Raw genomic sequence first — 23,939 nt, 5'->3', positions numbered from 1 at the left:
TTTTCTCTCAAAACAATAGAAACTTCTTATTATTGACTGTTAAAGCTGAACAATGTTCGTAAAAGAAGGAGAGTTGCCTTCGTCCGTCATATTTGTTTTCTCAAGGGCGTCAATCGCCAGACGCTATATAAACCTAACTTTTGTCCAGAATTCAGTGTATCTCGCTCCACTGGGTGTACCTGAACCAACTCCTCTTTCATTGTCATATTGATTGAATTGGGTGCATAAATAATAACTTCTATATGACTGTCACGTCAGAAAAAATTATTACCAACGAAATCCGATGTCAGTTGCCACGGTAAGTGCATTAAAAATCAATACAAATGAAAACATGCACTGAAATAAAATTTAAACAAATACACAATTTAAGCAATGCATCAACTACACGCAGCAGTGACCAGGTAAAAGTAGTCAGGTGTAATGAATGGGTTTTTATACCTTAATGCTAATGAGATGACAAGGGAAATTAATACGGTTTATGCCTATTTGCAAGTCAACCGCATATATATAGAGTATAATTTAATATATCATTGTTAGTTCTAAATGAAATATGTAGAACTAACGAACAGTTTTCGAGCTCAAACGTTTATTAAACATAACAAAATAGAAGTGGAGCAGACGCAGACCTCCAAAACATCAGAGGTGGGATCAGATGCCATGGAGCAGTGAGCATCCCCTGCCGACCGATTGCACCCGGAGTGTGCTCCTTGTCATGATCTGGAAATAACGGGAAAATCCTTGGATAACTCAGTGTATTTATAATGGCATAACAATCAGCTATTATGAAAAAAGTCAGTCAGCATTAGATTTAAATGATAATTTGATTTGCTGTCAAGGTATTAATATCGGTCATAGAACTTGATGACTTTAAACGAGACAGCTGATAATTTTGCTTCATCAACCTGATTGTCAATAACTTGCCTCGTTTAAGAAATTATACATTCGCTGAAAATGCTCTATCATGTCAAAAAATGTATTAAAATAAGATTGTAACACATTTTTGTGTATTTGCGGAGAGAGATAACAGATGCGAGCTCTTGAGATAAAAGTAATTAAAGATATTGACCACTAGGAGTTGAACTTTTAACTTGGAGGGTTCCAAGAAATGTTTCATTGGAATGTGGTTGTTTACTTGTTTATCAAAAGATCTATTCACTTGGTTAGGGTGAAGAAGCAACCAATAGTATTGAAGTGACCAGAGGCAAAATGTTGGGATAAATTGGCTACAAGAAATAATATTTAAAGATTATGCAAAAGATTGAAAATTATTTTAAAAGTGCATTAGAAATTTATAAAGCACTCAAGGTCAGAATAAAAGTAATTAAAACTTCAAATTCAAATTAAAAACAGTTATTGCAAAATTTTAAGGACTAACAAATATGGGGATGCACGATTTCATGCATAAAACAGGCGGCCGACAGACACGATTTCAATGGAAAACTGAATCGTGACTGTCTTGGTTGCATTTTGTACAGGTTGAGTAGCATCTCCACTCTCCAACACCTGTGAGCTGCTCAGATCAGGGAATGTCTTCAGATTTTGAAGGAATTGGATATTGAAATATCAAGGAATCATATAATTAAAAAAACCCTGAATTGAGTCGTTCCGACCCAGCTCAAGGATTATAAGAGTTATTCCACTTGGCGTGTCCTTTCACTGGAATAGCCAATATCCCAGTTGTAAATGAACAAGCTCGTGATCGAGCTAGTGCCATTCGGGGCTCTGCAGCCTCAAACTTCGATGGTTGATAAGTGGGGAGATGAACTGGTTATGATATACGTATCAAATCAACAGAGAGATATAAACCGTGTATGCAGGTGACAAAAGGTGTATCATACATAATTAACATGATTAAGGGATGCTGACGATTCAAAGGTTAAAGTCGTCATGTTTATCCTAAAGCTTTGTTGCTTTGTTGTTTGAAAACCTACTGGAAAAGAAAAAAGTAAATAATTCTAAATTAAATAATATATATTTACTTTTATATCATACATCATAAGACATATGAGTATTATGTGTTTATCTTAGCTATACAATATTATGATTTAAAGTTTCATTGTAAGAGCTCAAAGTGTTTTTCCTTTTACTTTTATCATACTTCGATTCATTAGACGTACATGTATGAAAGCGAGGTGTTTATCTAAGCCATACGAAACAAAGATATAAAGATTCACTACAAGAGCTCCAAGTTTTTTAAGTGTCGTTCAGAAACACAGTACACAGTAATTAATCAGCTATTTCGACGGACAGACACTCGGACCAAAAATAAATGTGCCCCCATTTCAGTGAACTGCTTTAAAGGTGTTGAAACTTGATTTGTAGTATTATAACAAGAAAATATTAAATTAAAGGGGATTTATATCTGCATCGGGAGAAGTCTGACTCCAAAGCTAGAGATAGAAAACGTTTCCCTGGAGGAAAGTGTTCCTCTAGAGTAGAACTTCCCCAGAAGTCCTCCTGCTCAAAATTCTCCCAGGTAGAGGTCAGTCCGGGAAGGCTCAGGTGTACAGCCAAAATTCCCGTCGGAATGTGGTGGAAGTCACTCTTCAACACCGGTGAACAGGGGCCATGCCTTTGCTATCTGGGTCAGCCTTGACCATCAACAGGACATTTTGAACTTCACGTAAAATTTTGAGTCTCTAAAGGTAAGGACAGCCTTGTCCGCAAACAGGACGTTGTCTCTACCATGTTTTTTTTCAGCATGGCCTTGCAACAGCATTTCTTAGAGTTTAATTCTCTATAATGTTGGAACAGCATAAAAAGTGCAATAAAAAAGAACGCTAGATACGCTAATTTAATCAATTCGTCGTATTACGGCTGGAACGACATTCTCTGGATATCTAAATGAATTTTATACATTTTAGAACATACATGTATATGCTTGAAATATATATATGAAGACACAATTGTGAACAACTAGAATTCAAGCTCAAACGTGTATTAATAAAACCTAATTTTGGAGCAAAGCAAACACGGACCGCTAAATATCAGAGGTGGATCAGATGCCATTTGGAGGAGTGAACATCTACTGACGACTAATCATACCTGCCGTGTCTTTTTGTCATTATCGGGAAATTCAGCGTATATATAATGGCCTATAATGGCCTAACAAAAAGTATGAAAGACGTCAGTTAACGTTTGACTTAATGTTAGATTGCATCTGTTGACATTTGTTGGCTTTAAATGAAACTGTCGATACTCTTTTTTCATCACCTTGTTTGTCAATAACTTACATCGTTTATAGTACTAGTAGTTATTCTAGAACAAACCCTTGCGTATCAAATCAATAGAGAGATTTAAACCACGTATGCGATGAAAGTATATTGTTGCATAAGTAAATAAAATTGGCGATTGAAAAGTTAAAAGTTAAAAGTTTGATTTTAAATCTAATATTATCACTTTTGACCTTTTCTAGTAAAATACCGTAATGTAAAAGAGATGTGTATGACTCTATGATATCACTTGTTTCAAGCTTACCGGGATATATCGTTTCGGCATAAGAATGGAAATAACCATGTTACTTGTCAAGACGTTGCCGATATATCTAAATATTAAATTGAAGCAAAACAGATTTTCCCCTTTTCGTTCTTGTTATTGCGTTCGAGCTTAATTAAGTTCTACAAATCTTTCAATTAATTGTATAATTTGAGTACTGTTGATTATTTGTGTTTTGCTTTCACTGAATTTATTCAAATCACTATTATCTTCCATCGGAGAGGCAGGGATCTACTTCTTCAGAGTCGATGGGTGGCACAATATTTCACCTCGCCTCTGCAAATACAAATCATTTAATCTGTTGAGTAATGTAAGTTTATAAATAAATGTACTTTTACAAAATATGGGTCATGTTTCTGCATGGCCTCTTGCAATCAAATATACATTGTTTATTTGTACATAAAAGCATACTCGCACGAATAAGTAGTTTGAATCACTTAATGGTGAGACAAAATGAGAATGCACTTTGACGAACTAGTCAAAATCATCGGAGAATTAGGTCCCTTTCAGAATATGTCTATTTCCTCGCGCGTCTCCTATCCATTACTGCAGCATTTTATTTGATTAATTTTGTGTGTCTGTTTGGAATCCCCAAAACAGGTGAAAACTCTTTCGCATTTAGTTGAATCTTTCACTTTTTTACTTCTCCAGGAATATCATTTCATATTAAAACATAAAATCTTCGGTTGGTACGTGATCAATTCTACTCAGAACCTTTTGACGTTGTGTCAGACTCTGCAAGGGCTTTTATTTAAAGCTAAAGATAAGGTTCAAAGGTGGATCTACATTCAGTTGTTTTTTAAGAAGGAAGCTTTCTCTGTGTCTCTGGTCAAGGTTAGTAAGCTGTAGGATGTATCACGATGCAAAAGATCCATTGATTCAAATATTTACTTAGGCTTGTGCTCACCTATTATTTGAGTTTGTCTTGTGAAACTTGCACGGTAACATGGTGAAAATCATTGCTAGATTTAGATGTCTTTGAAAACATGCAAATATCTTTTTAGGGTCGCTTCTGGGTCTCTTGAATTAGGTAAACTTTATGTACGCAACGTGCTTTTTTTAGATAAGCACTTTATGTTTAATATGATCTTTCAGAATGACCTTGTAAAATGCAAATAATATGCTTCACTAGAGAAAATATTAGTCCTAGCATGTTCAAATATTTACAAACAACGCGATTCTGACATCTTACAAAATATATATGTCACAAAGTGACAAATTGTTCTTGGTTATAATTATGTCTGATTATAAGCATGCAACTTATTGGAAAATAAGGGCTTGTACATATATAAACGATGTACATGTACGTGTGAATATCCTTACTCAAAACCATATATTTGCACCTTAATCTACTAATTCACTTTACAGAAATTTAAGGGAAAAATTCTGTAATCATCATATTTTCTTTTTCTAAAATGTCAAATTTAATTTACAAATGGCTGTGTCAAATCAAATTGTTTTAGAGCGTTTAAAAGTTGACTGAATGTTATTGTAATTTAAAATATGTAATTATTTAAATGTAAGTAAAATTGAATCGTCTTTTTTCAAAATCACAGAAAAAAATGAACACAATTGGCATTTGTGATACCAAACTGCATTTGCATCGGCTTAAAGAATGTTGATGTCAAATATTGCACAGAGATGCCATGTGAATTAAAGCTTAACGTATTTCGATTTTTGTTTATTCAATTATTCTGAATTATCACAATGTTAAGATTTTGTGAGGATGAAATTCTAGTGACTTAGTCTCTTGCATCCACGAAATCTATGGAGGATAACATGTATTTTGATTTTACTAGATTTATCAAAAGCATGTGTCTCTGGTTTAAGAAACTTGATATCGTTACTTAAATTAAGGATTAGATATGAATATTACCAAGACTAAATTCATTGGCGTTGAAGCAAATTGTACGGTTGGGTACGTGAAAGAGAAAAAAGAGAAATTTTCAAAAATCCAAGCCTACAATTAAAAACTTGACAAAAAGAAAAATGTTGCATTGTCCAAACACAAAAATCATATTTCTTGGGGAGGAGTGGGAGGGGAGGGGAGGAATCAAACTTCATTTAGTACTCTTTTTTTTTTTACAAACACTACCACTTACCCTTTTTAGCTCACCTGAGCCGAAGGCTCAAGTGAGCTTTTCTGATCAAAATTTGTCTGTTGTCTGTCGTCATTGTTGTCGTTAACTTTTCACGTTTTCGACTTGATCTAGCAGTAGCTGCTGGCACGAAAAAGATCCCTCCCTGCTCAATGGCCCTGAGTGCAGAGTATAGGACAAAATGTGCAGCTCTCCACCGGCAAGTGGTGGCGTCTCCATATGTGTGAAAAATTCTCGAGAGGGACGTTAAACAAAATACAATCAATCAATCAATATTCTATAGAACCACTGGGCCAATTTCAACCAAACTTGGCACAAAGTATTCTCAGGTGAAGGGAATTCAAGTTTATTTGTTCAAATGAAGGGCCACGCCCTTATTCAAGGGGAGATAATTCAGAAATAGTAAAAATTTTGTAGCATGTTTTGAAAATCTTCTTCTCAAGAACATTGTGCCAGGAAAGAAGAAACTTAGAGGAAAAACATCCTCAGTTACTGTAGATTCAAATTTATTCAAATCATGACCCCGGGGGGGGGGGGGGGTAGAGCGGGGCCACAATGGCCGATCAAAGTTTTACATAGACATCTGTTGGAAAAATTTTTAAAAATCTTCTTCTCAAAACCACTGTGCCAGGAAGAATGAAACTAATAGGGAAGCATCCTCAGGTAGTGTAGATTCAGGTTTGTTCAAATCATGACCCCTGGGGGTAGGGAGGGACCACAATGGCCAATCTCAGTTTTACATAGAAATATAACGGGAAATTCTTTAAACATCTTCTTCTTTAGAATGACAAAGGCATTGAAGAATCATATTTATATAGAAGGATCCTCAGGTAATGTAGATTCAAGTTTGTTTAAAGCATGATCCCTGGGGGTAGGGCGGGGGCACAACATGGAAACCAAGTTTAGATAGAAACATGTAGAAAATAATCTTCAAAAATCTTCTTTTCAAGAAAAGGAAAACCATGATTAGTCCTATTCATATGGAAGCATCCTCAGATAGTGTAGATTCAATTTTGTTCCAAATCATGACCCCTGGGGGTAGGGCGGGGCAACAATGTAAGTTCAAATGTAAAGAGCAATTAAGCCACAAAGAAATATGCAAGCATCCTTAGTTAATGTAGCTTCAAGTTTATTCAAACCATACCCTCTCCCTTTTAAGAATTGGTTGGGACCACTAGTGGGTTTAAACTTTTCGGTAAATAACGATTTCTACTTTTTTCTTAGCCACAGGTGAACGATGTGGCCCATGGGCCTCAGGTTTCAAATTGTGACATGTGACCAGACACACTCGATTTAATTGTCCTAAGTCCCACAGAGTTCAAAATATAATATAGACACAATTTAAATATTTAAAATCACAGTACCAAAATGAGGACATGTCCTATTTTAAGACTGACTTCGAGTGTTTCATTTGCACATTAGTGAAATGTCTTTTTATAATGTTAAAAATATACAAATACGATATTTGATTTGAATCTTTGAAAAATATTGACCATTGGGGCGTAGGTTTAGCCCCCCCCCCCCCAACACTTTCAACAGAAACCTTGCAAATTCACATGGTCACCTATCCAATATGTTTGTAACCTTTTCTAGTGAGGAAAATTGGATAAATTGGCAAAGGTTACTCACCCTGTTATTAATCAATAGTTTGAAATATTTTGAGACAAAAACACATATTTTTATAGCGAATTTTTTTTCCGATTAAAATGTTTTCCAGGGCAACACTTATAAAGACAAAAACAACTATAGGTACTGTGAGTAATGAGCTCACTAAATGATACATGTAACCCCCCGCCTCCCATATGAATATTTTGGCAATGTCCATGTTTTAATTACTGTGGGAAGCCCAAATATGTGTCGGATCAAAAGTAAAATAGGAGGTGCACGATGGCAATATGTATAAAAGTAAAGATAAAGTTTCAGCAATTTCATTCAGTGGTATGAGAAGAGCTGTAGATAAGACATGGGTACCGCAAAGCGTAACAGACGGACGGACATACAGATTACTATATAGCCTCCCGCTTTTCAAGTAGGATATAAATATTCACAAACCTACATACGTAGTTTAAATCTACATATGCGCGGCTTGGTTCAATGTGTATCATTGCACTATCGGGTGTGATAGAATAAGGATGCACTTTGACGAATTGCTTGGGGTCCTTGGGGAATTTGGTCCCTACCAGAAATATGTCTATTTCCTTGTGTGTCTCCCAACCATTATTGCAGCCTTTCATATGGTTAATTCTGTGTTTTTGCTGGGAATTCCAAAACACAGGTGAAACATTTCGGGTATTTCTTTACATGTTTTGCTTTCTCTTAAGGAATTAATTATATGTGAATTTGATACACTACAATTAGGATTTTTTTTCCCATTCACATATTAATTGCAGTTAATTACAGTGTGACAAAATTCTTTTTAAATGAAAAAAAAAATACATTCAATGTATTAGAAAGCATGAACATTTTTTTTCAATTTAAATTTTTACTAATGATTATTTTAATTGAGAGTTTTTCCTGTCATGCCTATATATATATAGGTTTATCTCGAAAAAACTAAATGAAATATAAAATACGAGGATTGTCCCAAAAAGTAGTAGACATGAAAAACAGTTTATTTCCTCTTTGCTGAATTAAATTTCTTTTCTTGTCATAACGAAAAGTAACATTTTGTGATCATGCATTTCAAATTTCATAATGATATCACATTTAATATGGAAATTATGAAAAAATAAAGAAAGCATGTAAGTGTACATCGGCGCACAAAAGCAAGCATATTTACGTCTCATATAACGTTATGATATCTTTTTTTGCTTCACACGCGTCTGTTAACATTCAATATTTTTTTTTAAGTGAAAGACCACTTTTGACCAAGGGACCTATTTAAATTCACTACTGTCAGGGTTTGTTGTTGTTGTTTTTTTTTAAAGCAGATTCAAATTTTAGTCGAAATTTAGTCAAAAGATCGCCATACATTGTAGGTAGCAAAGAATACACATTGTTTGACGTCGTTCGTGGCCAAGACTGTTCCTACAAACACAGTAATCTACTTCTTACATGCTGTATCTATTTTCGGTATAGAGGAAAAACTCTCATTGAATCTCATTCCTTTTAAAAATAACTTCCCTATTTACATCTAGTATGTAATGTCACTTTTCTACTCTTTTTTCCTGTCTCATACATACAAACCTTATTAAAAACTATTTATTATATATCCGTGCGCCGGTTACGCGTTTGACGACGTCATTTTCATCAAACTCAATTCCAACAACACTTTGAAAATCATGACACCAATCGTCTGTTTCCAATGCTATTTATATGAAATTTTGAAATATTATTAAGATTTTTATTCTGATTTCACTGATTTAAATTTGAGTTTAATGTTTTAAATAATACTAAAGAAATAAAAGCAAATGTAATAGTTATATGCGTAAATTATTCCGAATTTTGTCCGTGCGCCGTCAGACCTTATCGGCCATCATTTAAATCGTCCTAATATTATTAATATGGAAGATGTATATTCAAAAATCTACAATTTTAAAAAACATTGATTATATTATGTCTATGCAAAATTTGGTTAGTATTGGTTGCATGTTTAAAAAGTTATTATTAACATTGTCTACGACTGTTTGGGACAACCCTCGTACTTAATATAAATTTCGTCTTAATCATGGCATTTGCCACTATACGATTTTGCAGACAAATTTATGAGATGTACCGGTATATTTTTAAAAATCACATTTAAAACTTTTTTTGAAAAAAAAAATCAATTTTTTAATTTGTTATTAAGGACATTTATCGTTTAATATAAATTATGTCTGTGGACAAAACTTCTGTTGGTATTGGTTATGACATTTTCAAAGAAACCTGTGGCCGCTTTGCGATGATTTAATTGATATGCTTTTCATTTTGATGTTGTTCCAGCCCCCTTTAGAACTCAATATAGATATTGATGTTGCAACAATGAAAATGTTTTCAACGCAAATGACGCACGTGTGTATAAAAGAAATAAAAAAACAAAAATGTCTTGCTCCAGGCGCAGTGCTTGGAGAGATGAGTGTCCATTGTTTTGATCTAACAAATCTTAAAGTTCGATGTATATCCAATTGTCAGTTTCAAATATCATCCGTTTAAAAACTTGCTCAAGGCGTAAGGTGCATTAATATAATCTGACATATAACATGTTTAAGTATACATGATTTATTTCTATTAAGAAGTTATCGAAAGATACAAATAATGATAATAATGTTTTAAAATATGACTTGTAACCATGAAATGTAGATTTCATATTGAAATTCTTTTATTTCTGTTTGAATCATTTTCAAACGTAAAAGCAAAAATTTAGAATTAAAATTTAATAACACAATATAAATACAGTTTTGAAAACAGCTCGAAATCTTTTCATTTTTTAAACATATTTTATTGAACATATATAATCAATTTTGGAGTGTCCATTCCAATTAACGCAAAGAAAATAATTATTAGTCAACAACAAATAATGTACATATACAACCAATAAATATACAAAATACTAGTATACTAATAAAGAGCAGGAAGTTTTCTTTTTTAATTCATTTTCTTTTTATTGGAATTATGTACCGGTTGCTTCATTTTAAAATGAAAATGAATTTTAATTTCTTAAATTCTCTTATTCTATATCACGTGGTGTAAAACTGGCAAACGCAGACTTTTTTTAAAAGGAAGAAGAAATACGATATATCAGACTTGAATACATACCGTCTTTTTATGAAGGTTAATTTCTTAGCAAATTTGAAACCACCAGTTAGACTATAGAAAGAGGAAAAGTGGGTTAAAACTGGACAATATTTCATTTTTGACAAGGAGAAATTTCCTCAAGTTAAGAGTCAAAATCAGCAAGCATCGAGCATTTACTTAAAAAAAGTGGAAAGTGGCATAGAAACAGATTTGGTTAAAACTCATATATAAATTTTCAGAACAAAGGGTATAATAGAAAAAAGCAAGCCAAAAATAATTTTTCGCATTGTTGCTATGGAAACCACGCGCCTTTCAAATAGCGTGTTTTGTACTTTATCATGACACTTGAATTTATGGTTAAACAAATATTTTTTTATTACTAGTCATTAATAAAAGCTTTTTAAATTATTATTCTATTTATCTAAAAATACTCTATTTTAACAACTGTTGATTATTGAAATTCTCCTCAGCTTTTGATAAATAAAACTAGTTTTTGGAGGTTTATTTTGATTTAAAAAACAGCAAATTTGCAGTACTCTATAAGAGATCTACAACCACATTAAAGCTTATCAACATAAAATATATATTAAACAGTATTTGTCCTAGAAGAATCAAGAAAAAAATCTGCAGGCAACTAAAGCATTTATATATGATAACTGATTTAAATCCATAATTTTCTGTCTTTTTTGCTTCAAATTACCTCCCTTTGGTATAGCTCTCTAACATAGGAGGAATAAACGGTAGTTTGCTTACGTTGTTTTCAATAACAGTGTACAGAAGACTAGAAGAAAATTACAAACTTGGAGCAGTCTGAGCCTCAGTTTTGGCGTTTTCATGAGTCTTAATTACGGTTAGTGACTGAATTTTTTACAATTTACCATTACAACAGTTTCTGAAGAATGTATAACAGAAATTAACCATGCAGGAAAATATGTAACACTTGGCAAGTGTTTTTTTGCACATTTCAATTTAATTCTGATGGATTATATATGTTAGCATTACTTTAGTATTTTATAACTAAAAAGAAAAGATTATGCATGGCCTGAGGAACCAAGAGGAGGGGGTATGCCCCTCCTTCCCCTCCCCGATAATATTGCCGATATTAAACTATAAATATGATAAAATGAAATTAAATTCCCCAACTTAGATTGTTTCTGCGGGCCGAACGTGAAAAAGTTGGTCATGATCAGTTACATAACTGTATCCCAAATTATAAAGTTTAATTTGAATTTAGTTTAATTTTGATTTGTTGTATTCACAGCATGTATGTAACCAAGTCACTCACAAGCTATAATGATTATATAACTTGAGTGATGGTCGGGTAAATAAAAATTCTGTATATAGTAAAAGATATCTTTATTTACCATTTAAGATAATACCTGCTTTTTACATAAAAAATTATGAATTTATGAAAATCAACACTATTATGAAATATTTGTAAAATGGAATGACTTTTGTTATGACGTCGTAAAAAAAGAAAAAGGGGCAGGGGGTTAACTCTGTACTTAATATATTTTAGTTTAGGAAAGAGGATTGTGATACAGACAAGTATATAAAGTAATGGACTAGTGGTAACTGAATTGAATACATACCACAGTAAAATAATAAATAAAAAAAAGGTTTTTGCTGATGTCATCCAGTGTTTACTAACGAAAGAAAATTCATATTCAGCTAACATTTTCACCGGTACCAGTGAACTAACTTAAGTCAACTAGGTTCAAATAATAAGCATCATTAGAATTACAGCACATAAATTTTTGAAAAGAATTTCTATACTCTATTTTTTCTTGAGGGGGAGGGGTGTTATTGGAAAGAAATGAAAACCACAATTTAGAGTTTTGACAAAACCTAGAACCAATTGACCTTTTTATTACAAGTTTATGAATTTAAAAAATATCTAAAATCAATACCGTCTCAACTTTGTGTTGTATACTTCTGTTTTTAGAATGAAATTCGCCACTTTGAAGCCAAACTCGGAAAGAAGCAGAAACAGAATTGGATGAGCTGATATAGAATTAGACAGGAAAAACGTGTAAATAATACATTTAGTAAAAACATTAACTTTTTAAAATAAAATGATAAACTAAACCATTGAGATCTCTTGGAATTTAATTGATTCCAATAAACATGCTTTGTATTCATCATCATTGCTCAAGCTCAACTAGAAATGGTTCTTAGTAAGTATCTGAAGGCAAAGCTGTATAATATTATTACATTTTAATTTTATCACTTTTTCAGATTATCATTATGAGAATACATCATTACAGTACAGACCATTGATGCTGGAAGTGAGTGGATAGTGTTACCGGAGACTCAGGGATCCAGAAAATAGATCCATAAATTGTACAGTGTATTCATGAAAGTGGATCAAATAAAAATGTTCAATCCAAAAGTAACATTCTTTGTTTGTCTGTTAGCATTTTTTTATTGATGTAAATCTAACAAGCTAATTCAGAGAATTTGTGTCCCCCGCTTAGGGAAAAAGTAAACCATGCGCAGTTCGGGGCGGGGGTGGGGGTGGGGGGTCGGATCCCCCTAATTGAATTTGTAGAATTTTTAAATGTATACATGTATACTGAAGCAAATAAAATATGTCAATATTGATATAATGATTTGATTATGTGTATAGAAGGTTCATTTTATGTGGATTATTTATCATAACGTAATGATGATTTTATGAGTTTGTACAAGCTAGACCTCATAATTTTTTTTTCATTTCACATGCTGAATACTATCATTTAGTAAAAAAAAAAGAATTTCGGAAAAGAAAAAATATGATCGTCCGAAAATCGAGCCCGTGACCTCTCGCATGTGAAGCGGGAGACATACCACTGCGCCACGGAACTGCTGTATAATTTCGACCATTATATGCAAATATGAAGTCACATACATGTATATATTCACGTTTGATATCGTCAAAAATTTACACAAAACATGCTGTCTAATTCAACCTTTATTAAACAGTTCTGGTAGATGTGATAGGAATATAAATTCTGCCGAGAACCTGTTTTATACGCAATAACTCTCCTCATGCCCCTGTGCTAAAAATAGCGACATGTAATACTATAAATACTAATAAAACAAATGGGACGGGACTCTTTGAGAGGGGTCCTACATGTAGGGAGTTTTGGTATAAAATACATTGCATAAGCTCAAAATCTTCTTGAAATACCGCCCGGAAATGATAGTGTTACACACAGAGAGAATGTATAAATTTACGACCTTTAACTTTGACCTTTTGACCTCAAAATCAATAGGGGTCTTCATAAGGCAACGGGGAGTTGTCATGTAAAATTTCATTGCAATAGCTCAAATGGTTCTAGAGATACTGTGTGGAAAGGAAAGTGTTACAACAGACAGAATTTGTTTATTTATGACCTTGACCTTTGACTTTTTGACCACAAAATCAATAGGGTTCTTCTTTAGTCCATAGGGAGTAACTGTTGCTATGCTAAATTTCACTGCAAAAGCTCAGAGGGTTCTCGAGATATCGTGTGGAAACGAAAGCGTTCCAGACAGACAGAAAGATGGACGGACGGAAGGACAAACGGACAAACTCGGGAGGGGGGTGTGGTTAAACATTAGGGTACGTTGAGAAAAAAGTTGGGTGGGGGATGTCATCCCCCCTACCCAACCCAAACCTGATGCTACATGCCTGATTGACATGGTTTTACTTTATAATTATGTGAGCTGTCATAGTGACTCTCTTTCATAAACAAGAATTATTGTGAGCAAGCTAATGAAATGATACCAACCCTCCTGCTATTGCATTAAATGTTTTTTTTAATTACAAAAAAGGTCTAAATACTAATTTGAAACCTTTTAAAATTTTGCTAGTGCAGATATACATACCAAAAATGACTATGACAAATACTCAAGTCATAGGTAGTAAAACCGTTGTGTTGAACACAAACTTTCCCTTCATTCGAAGTTAAATATGTAAATGTGCCAAACTCATATAGTACACTTTTACTGCAGTGACCTTGAAAAAGCTATGTCCTTGAGTCAAGGGCAAACATGTTCAAATGAATTTTGGTCAAGGTAATGACAAACCTACAGCTTAAAAATAATTCCCAAGATGAAACCAAGTCTTTTCATTAGAATGTTACAGAATGGGCAAAGGTTGCACTTTTCTTCTATCAATGACCTTGAACTTGTTCAAATGACCTTGAGTCAAGTTTTTGACACATCTCTCGATCGCAAGCAATCTTAATATCAAGTATGAACTTTCAGTGGCACTTCATTGAAATGTTATGGACAAGTCAAAATTTTACATACATATGGATCGGTGAACAAGGTGATTCCTACCCCCCCCCCCTTTCTTTTCCAAGTTTCGTTTCTGAGGAATATAAAATTACTTTTGAAATTTAATGTGCATTTATTTATTAACAATAGTAAAGTTATGAGTATGCTTTGATCAGAACCAATATGGCCAATATAATGGACACTGAACATGTATTCAAATTACCCCCACCCCTTCAAAAAAGCTTATAAATGCCAGATTTTCACACATTTTAACCATTTGTAACTTTTTTCTGCTAAAGTTGCCTGCAAATTTTATTGTATAGATATAACATATAGATAACCCCTAAAAAGATCATACCATTCATTTTTCCAGCAGTGGTTGTAGATTTTGTGAATAAAGTGATAAACATATGTAACTTTTTCAAAATTAATAAGCATTGACGCCATGTTCTTTTCCCGTTGTCATGGCAACAATATCACTACGGAAATTTTATTTTTCCTATTTTTGGAGAATTAAGTAATTCCACCTTTTAACAAATAAAGTAACCAAAATACCTTATCTTATCACGTTCAGAAAACATATTCGTAGAAAAATGTCTAAAAATCATTGATTTTCATAAGGATTTATGAACCTGTTGCTAAGGAAATGAATTTCCTTGGATACCAGTCCCTTCATACGTTCGAAAAAAATTTTAATTGTGTTTTAGCATTAGGTAAGACAAAATCTTTCATATACCAAAAGCTTTTGAAAAAATAAAATTTTGACTTTCCATTCAATGCTCGATGCTTGCTGATTTTGACTCTTAAATACATATATACATATATTCAATTATTGTTTATGATCAAACCTGTATGTTCTGAAAGTAATGATTCATACGATCAAGACTGGAAAATCAGATCAGAAGATTAAATGTAAATCAAGATGACGTTGACTTTTCAGACAAATATTGACTTTAGTTTGCGTTCAGCTATACATCAGTTTACATTGGAGAAACTTAATCAGGATAAAGTTACTAGGTGAAATTGTCATTAGTATTATGAAGAAAATATATAATTTAAAAACAGTTAAAATCATGCAGTTCTTTTCTATCAAAAGACATGAACGCTATGTATGTTTTGTACATGTATATACGAGGGTTGTTCGAAAATTTTGTAGACAATGCCAATCTCCGTTAAACTTCTTACAAGAAATTCAAATAAGCACGATATTATGTATAAAAATATTTCCTTTATTGATGCTCCATGATGTTCCGCAAGGTCATCGTATTTATCGTTTTCAATGAGGACTGTGTACTTTCTTCTCAAATGAATTTATTTTCAACTAAGCAAAATGTTAAGCCATAATTTGGATATAAAATCACTTAAATAGTTCTAGATTTAAACATTTATGATTTTTTTTTTCGTTTTTCTCTCCTATAGCTGTGATTTCAAAACATATTTCAAAGGTTCGGGCATTCTAGTTTTCAAATCAATGCCAATGACTTTATTCCCATTAATGTACAAAGATATACTACAGTATTGTAGAGAGAACAATGAAGGATATGGAGATAAAGAACAGTATTCAATATCAAAGTCCATAAAACAATACCAAATAAGAGCAGAGAAAACACGGACCTCCAAGACATCAGAGCTGGGATCAGGTACCATGGAGGAGTGAGCATCCCCTGTAGAACTGTCACACCCGCCGTGTGCTCCTTGTCATTATCGGAAAGTAAAGAAAAATCCGTCGTCATTTCAGTGTTTATATAACGGAGTAATAATTAGTATGAAAAACGCCAGTCAGCTTTTGACTAAATGATAAATTATATTTGCTGACAAGGTCATTGTATCGACCAAAGAACTTACGAAATGATGATTTTAAAGAGGCGTAGACACAGTTTCAGCTAAAAATTTCAAATACATTTTTTTCATTTTTAAAATATATAACTAAGGTCTTCCTAATGATCATCAAAAATTTGAATGTCAGTTGTCGAGATACAAGACATATTTAGAGCTCCAAACCTTTGTTATGTAAACATGGTCAGTGTCATGCTTTTGTTTACATAGGTTAATATACTAAGATATGTTAGTTCAATGCAGATAATTTCAATAAAGAAGTAAATTCTCAATTCAATTCGACAGTTTCTAGTAATTTGCTGAATTTCATTTTGTTATAGATTTGATACTTTATATTAATGTAAACAAAAACAAGGCACGAGACTTGTTTACATTATGAAGAACTTTAAGTTCTGTATCTCGTTTATTAACCAACAAATGATGTTCAAATTTTTGCTGGTCATTAGATGATGCTTTAGTTAGGAAATGTAAACATTAAAATTGGTTTTAAAAATTCAGTGGAAACTGTGTCCGTGCCCCTTTAAACGAGACTGCTGTTATTCTTGTTTCATCAACTTGTTTCGTCAATAATTTACCTCGTTTTAAAATTTTTCATACGTAGAGCATGCTCTTGTGTATCAAATTAACTGAGATATATAAACGCCATATGCAGGTGATGCAGGTATATTGCTGCATAAGTAATAAGGGAAATTGACAAACAAACAAAGAGAAAATATAGAACATATATGATAAACAGTACAAAATAACATCCTAAGATAAGACCATACCTAAAAAGAAAAAAATTAATGTTTGTTTGTCCTCTCACGACTGAATGTGTAAAATTGGTTCGCTTAAAATATTGTATATATTTTCAGGATTCGATCATTTTAATTCCTGAATTTTCTCTTCCCGTCAACATGCATGTATGCAGATGTTTTAAAGGGGGAATTTTTTCAGCTACCTAACGACCCAACGACCCAGATAAACATTATTTAAAGATGAGCCTTAGTTTAAATAAATTATTCCCATCTAAAATATGTTTGACTTTCCACAAAAATCTGCACAAATTATTCAATACTAAATAACTTGTTATTAAAGGAAGTTGTTTTTCTATAGTTGGTCTATATGTGAGATATAATTTGGGATACATGTTTTAACTGAAATTGATCACCAACCTAAATACAGGAGTATAATCACATGAATTATATTTAGATTATACGAATATAGATTAAGCAATGGCATTCAATAAATTGTATTTAAAAACAGGGCTTGAATTTTAAAAGTTCAGCAGTCAATATCGCGTAATGGTAAGCGAATGGACCTGCACAATGATGTAATTGTTAATCGAACATTTTTCAAACCTTTACAGATGCAAATTACCGAATTGCCCAAATGATACTTATATCAGCCAGGGTCCAGAGCACGACGGCTTGATAAATGCCTACATACCTACAGAACTCAACGCAGACAACGAGATGGTGAACAAAAAATGCAAAATTTTCTCCCTTCCTGTTTTAGACAACGATACTACAGGCATCCAAGAGAGTTGCAGTTCGTGGGTTTTCGACAAAACTGTTTATGATAGCACTTTTGTATCTGAGGTATAAATATAATACTGACTAGTAATTAATTTGATAAAATTTTTACCACTGATTTTTTTTTTGTTACTAATGATATTTTTCCTACCAGCAAGATTTGATTTGTGACAAGCAACTTTGGGTATCCAACGCCAAAATGGTCTTCTTTGCTGGTGTCTTTTTCGGTGCTCTTGCTCTAGGGGCACTTGCTGACAAGTACGGTATATTTGATGTCCTCTAGTGTAATTTAACTAATTTTACAAGTTCACTGAAGCTAGTTTTTTGCACACACCTATAATCTTATTTAGACCATATCACATCCATATTAAAGTAACACAAAGGTTGATGGATGAATTTGTCATTTACGATATATTCTATATAAAAACTCAGAGTTCACCGCATTATGTTGAAATAAAAGCAAGCCATTTTCAGGGGTTTGAAGATATTTCTTAAATATTATTTTTCAACTTGTTTCATTCATTAATATATTAGGATTGGAAGAAAGAAGACGTTGATTTTATCTATACTGGTACTACTGGCTTCCAGTCTAGCTGTGTCGTGGGTAGCAAACTACTATCTGTTCTGTGTTGCTCGATTCATCGTTGGATTTTCCTGCGCAGGAACTTTTATGTCATCCTTTGTTTTAGGTGAGTAGTTTGATAAAAACAAAAAGATTTCAAAAATGTAGAAATTTCTAAGACAACGTTATGAATTGCTTTTGAGAAAAAATATTTTTAAAACACTTTCAGTCATAATGGATAACAAATTTTACTCTCCCCTGTCCAATTTATAATTGTCTCTTTGGAAGCAGGTGTAGAGATCGTTGGCCCCTCTAAGCGGCTCTGGGCTGGGATGATCATTGATTACTTCTTTGCCATTGGACTGCTAATCCTCTGTCTTATAGGATATCTCATTAGAGACTGGAAGTATAATGAGATAGCAGTGTCAGTTCCTTCAGCATTTCTGCTGAGTTATTGGTGGTGAGTACAAGTGAACGTGAGTTCTGTCGAAATATCATCTACTACGTGCTTTTCAGTTTACAAATACCCAATGTTGTTGACAGTGTCTAACAACTACACTGTCATATTATCCATTTATAACCCCACCAATCTTCGTTAAATTACTAATCATTTCTCGTAAACATGCACCTGTACATGAATGAAACATTTTTAATTTCAGTGTTTATTTCTTTTTTGACAATCCACCAAAGGTTGCTACCAGAGTCTCCACGATGGTTGGTCAACCGTGGAAAATTTGAGGAGGCCAAAGTCATAATTCGCAAAATAGCCAAAAGATTCAAATAAAGTTCAAGTCACGGAGAAACAGTTGGATTCTCTAGAATGTGACGAAACAGCGGAAGGACAGTTATGGCATTTGTTTACATCCAGGGTTCTGTTCGTCCGAACGATAATTATTTTCTTGAATTGGTATTAACTATTTCTGGCAGAAATTTTCTGCATAATAAGTTTGTGCCCAATCCTTGTATGATTAAAATACAATAAAATATGTTCAAATCGACTATTTCCTAAATCACATCATGAATCCTTGTCGATATAAAAGTCAAAATAAATAAATTCAAAATATTTAATTTCTTTATGTGCAACTTATAATTTTGCGAAATGGGCTGCACATTTTTGCCCCAATTTTACAAAATCTCAATTCTTTTCTATAGGTGCGTTGTTAGTATGGTATACTACGGCCTGTCCCTTAATTCCGGGAACCTTGCCGGTGACTTTTACCTGAACTTTTTTCTGACCGGTTTGGTAGAATTTCCGGCCTATACTCTATGTTTAGTTCTATTGGATCGTATTGGAAGAAAGAAATTGCATTGTGCGTCTATGGTGCTAGGAGGACTTGCTTGTATTTGCACCATTTTTACAGTTTTATATATTGGGAAAAGTAAGTTAACCCTCTCAAACTTAATTTTATTTACGTAGTACAATTTTCTCATAAATTCGTTCGAATTTTATTGAAATAAACAGAGTGAAGTTTTATAAAAGGAAATATTTAGGGAGGATCTCTATACACCTATGAAGTATAATTGATTCCTGTTGCAAGTATTTCACTTTATTTTTGAATGATTTACATAATCGGTTCATTTTGTGTAATTCCACCGTAATTCTGTATTTTAAAATCCGTATTCTTTTAAATTTTCAAAGTTTAATGTTGTTAAATATTAAAATGAAAACAAACAAAATTAAAAACGAAATCTACATACATTTTTATCTGAATCTACCAAAAAAAGTGAAAAGAAAACCTAAAACAGCATTTTCTTGAGAAGAGTCATTTTGTGAAGTTGTAGAGAGCCCTGTTACAACGCACTTTGAAAATTTACGCACTTTGAAAAAAATTTTCAAAGTGCGTTAAATTTTGGACCAAATCAACGCACTTTGAAAAATAAAATTTCTTTTCAAAGTGCGTTAATATCGACCATATTAACGCACTTTGAAAAAATGTGTATGGCTTGGTCAATATTCTTGCAAATCTTAGGTATGATAAATAATTGAACCTGTTTGATAACTCATCGGTGACGAAGTCACTTCAGGATGTGAAAGGGTCGATATTAATTTTTCCATACTTTTTAAAATTCTTTCTCTCTTTATTGTTTAACTGCACTTAATTTTTTCCAGTTTGCATGCATTTTATGTAAACTAAAATTTATTAAACGTTTCCAACGTCATTCCAGTTATGCAAATACATATAATTGGTTGGAAAATAGGCATCTGTACCGGGGGGAGGTGGAGGGGGGAAGTCATACAGATGTTTTGCAAAGATATACATAATATAGACATCAAGAATCGGGGCTTACCTTGGGGGGATACACTTTCAATTTGCTTCCGACGGCTATGTACAATGAATAAGAAGAAAAAACAGTTGGGCTGAGAGACCTTCTACTCGTCTTCTCCTTGTTCTCAATGAGGTTAAATGAGTACATGTAAATTAAAAAGTTTTTCGAAAGATTACAAATTGATTTTCTCAATTACTAAAATCTATAAGTCTAGAATCTTTGTTTTATGCATATTTTTTTCAAAGTGAGTTAAATTTCCTCATGGTAAAAAATGTTTATGTATACTCTTAACGCACATTGAAAAAACATTTCAAAGTGCATTGAGGGTGTTCCAAATATAACGCACTTTGAAAAAAATTCAAAGTGCGTTGATTTTGTCCCAATTTTAACGCACTTTGAAAAATTTTTTCACAGTGCCTATTTATTTTCAAATTGCGTTGCCACAGAGCGCCCTTTAGGCTACCTTGGAAAAGTACATTATATATTTCACATTATTCACAGTCCTTCGTATGTTAAGCATTTTTAAATGTAAAATATAATTATGCTCCTCAAATCCCAATTATATGCCTCTGAAATAATTCCGATTTTTATCCAATTTTAGGTCATCAGATGTACACAACAGTGATCCTGGCGATGCTCGGTAAGATTGGGGTTGCTGCAGCTTTTGCCGTTATTTATGTCTGGTCAGCGGAACTATACCCCACAGTGGTCCGTAACGTGGCCATGGGTGCCAGCTCGTCCTGTGCGCGTATTGGAGGAATGGTGTCTCCATATATAGCAGACCTCGTAAGTCTTCACAATATTACATGCATATTAAATCAAAATTTCCTATTTTAACTAAAATATCTAACTTACAATCTCTCATCTTTAATTAGGAATGCATTTTGGTAAAGGACAATGAGAATAAGTTGTTATAATACATACTATACATTTGAAGTTTGAAAGGCGATAATTCTCCCCAACAAATTATTTTCTTTTGTAAGTATTTGTATAGATAAATACACGATACACGAACTGTGATTTTAAGTCAATAATATAACATCATTTCCTATTCGTTTATGAACATATCTGTTTGTATTTAGAGTGTGTTGGTTGATGGTCATTTTGGACAAGCACTTCCTTTAGTCGTATTTGGGGTAGCTTCAATAATAGCAGGACTGCTTTCCCTTATTTTACCCGAAACACTAGGAGCCAATTTACCAGAAACTATTCAAGATGGCAAAGATTTTCCTAAGGCAAAGTAAATCTTTAATATTCCATACCAAAGAAATCCATTTCTTTTAAAATGGAAATAACCGTATTTTATTGCTTGAATGTTGATGTGTTTTTTTCTTTTTCTCTAGGCGGGCAAAAAATTACGAGCCAGACAGGTCTTCAAATGCTTACAGGAACGATGGATTTACTGTTGATACGACGAAATTTTAAATTGATAAGACCTTAAACATGTTGAACTCCTAATTCATAAGCCATGTTTTCATCTAGTCTGCGCTCTCACTGACTTGTGCATTATCTAAAACAATTTCATGGGTATCTTTCAAGTCTAAATTAAAGTTTTAAGTTTAATTTTATAATTGCTTCAGTTTACTAGTAGTTGTAATTGTAAAGAATGTTTTAAACGAACGAAAAACAAATAATTCACAATATATAAACAAGATAAAGGTGATACATCAATAATGTAAAACTGATTTTCCCACTATATTTTAATATTTTATTTCAAAGTCATATACATGTACAAAAAACATAGTACGGCATATGTAGGATATACATGTACACGTTCATTTAATTCAATAGTCAAAATATCATTTTCTTTCATCGATTTATGTCTGTTTAGTTTATTATATTATTCATTACATGCATAATTATGTTGATCTTATCTGGATTATTTAGCATAATGATTTATATCATTTATATTACAATGTTAATACAATGTTTATAGATGTCTATAATTCAGTGCATATTTTATGTGCAGAAAGACAGGCTGTGATACATTTCCCACCCAAATTTAACACAAATTTTAATTTCGGTTGGGATTTAATACGTTTATTGTTAAAGTCACTCCCAAAACATACACTGTACATGTATTCATGATTATGCAAAACGTGTTTGTATAAATATAGCACTTGCAAGTTGTTCTTTAATTTTTATAGAAATCTTTGAAATGTTCTTTAATTAAGTTTATATACTTTTGTTTGAGAAATGTTCTCTGTTATTTTTTTATATTTATAAAAACTTGTTTTTTTTAATGAAATTTACAGTGTTTGTTAAGTTGCTTGATAAATATTTCATAAAAAATTGTTTTTTACTTATTTGATTACATAAATCAAAAGTACTGCAAAAGTTCTGACAATAAAACTTAATTATACCTTTTCATTGGTCATTTGCAAAATTATTTATAAAAATCTGATTGTACACACAAGAACTCTGAAGTTAATATCAAAAAGATGCTTGAGTATCTGATTAAGACCAGGCCCTTTAACAATCCATTGGAATTCCTATGGGTACCAATTGCACCCCGTTATCATATCTTATACGTGAAAAGAAGAAAACGTCTTGCTGTGGCCTTTAAGTCGACATTGAGATATCGACGACGTATTGTCAAATAACAATCATGGTAATTTCCATTCCTACATCGATACGATATATCCCGGTGAGCTTGAGATAAAAGATACCACAGACCCTGACACATCTGTTTCATATTTGGATATTTTACTTGGCAAAAGACGTGAATGGTAATCTAATACCCAATTCATACGACGAAAAAATGCTTATGTATGTAAATATACTCATGTGTAAATTTACACACATAAGTAAAAGTTAATTTGCTATGCGTTCAGACGAGATTTATGTACCATAAGTAAATCCCTAAATTGTCAATAAACACAAGGAGATGGACTGATTCAAAAATGTGAATTTTCATATAAAAGGGCATTTTATTTCTATTACACTAACTTTTAAATGTTCCTTAAAGAAAGTCGAAAAAATCTTATCCACTAATTGGTATGAAGAAACCAAACTTGACGACCTTAAGGACAAAGATAAGTGTGGAAATTTTCACTGAAAATGTCTTAAAACTTTGTTAAAAAACGTTTCGGCCTCGACCCAAAAAACTCTAGAAGAGTAAAGAAAAATGAGTTTATTGCCATCTACTGGTTGGAAACTTCAGAGAAATATAGGAAAACTTGAAATTTTTCTGGTCTGGGGTAATCT

The 23,939-nt window shown here is 32.7% G+C and overlaps 1 long non-coding RNA gene and 1 pseudogene across 1 annotated transcript; both read left to right on the top strand.

Moving 5' to 3' along the window:
* The first annotated feature begins 7,726 nt into the window (after positions 1-7,726).
* Positions 7,727-22,157, top strand: LOC134267879 (organic cation transporter protein-like; annotated as a pseudogene).
* LOC134267880 (uncharacterized) lies at positions 10,867-13,063 on the top strand. Its single transcript, XR_009992246.1, has 3 exons — positions 10,867-11,157; positions 12,253-12,339; positions 12,546-13,063. It is a non-coding gene; the product is annotated as an uncharacterized LOC134267880 (long non-coding RNA).
* Positions 22,158-23,939: the final 1,782 nt, after the last annotated feature.

This window comes from Saccostrea cucullata, unplaced genomic scaffold (assembly GCF_032062105.1).
Source record: "Saccostrea cucullata isolate Sc308-1 unplaced genomic scaffold, CSIRO_AGI_Scuc_v1 ctg9869, whole genome shotgun sequence".
NCBI lineage: Eukaryota > Metazoa > Mollusca > Bivalvia > Ostreida > Ostreidae > Saccostrea > Saccostrea cuccullata.
This window is presented reverse-complemented; position numbering and strand designations above follow the sequence as displayed.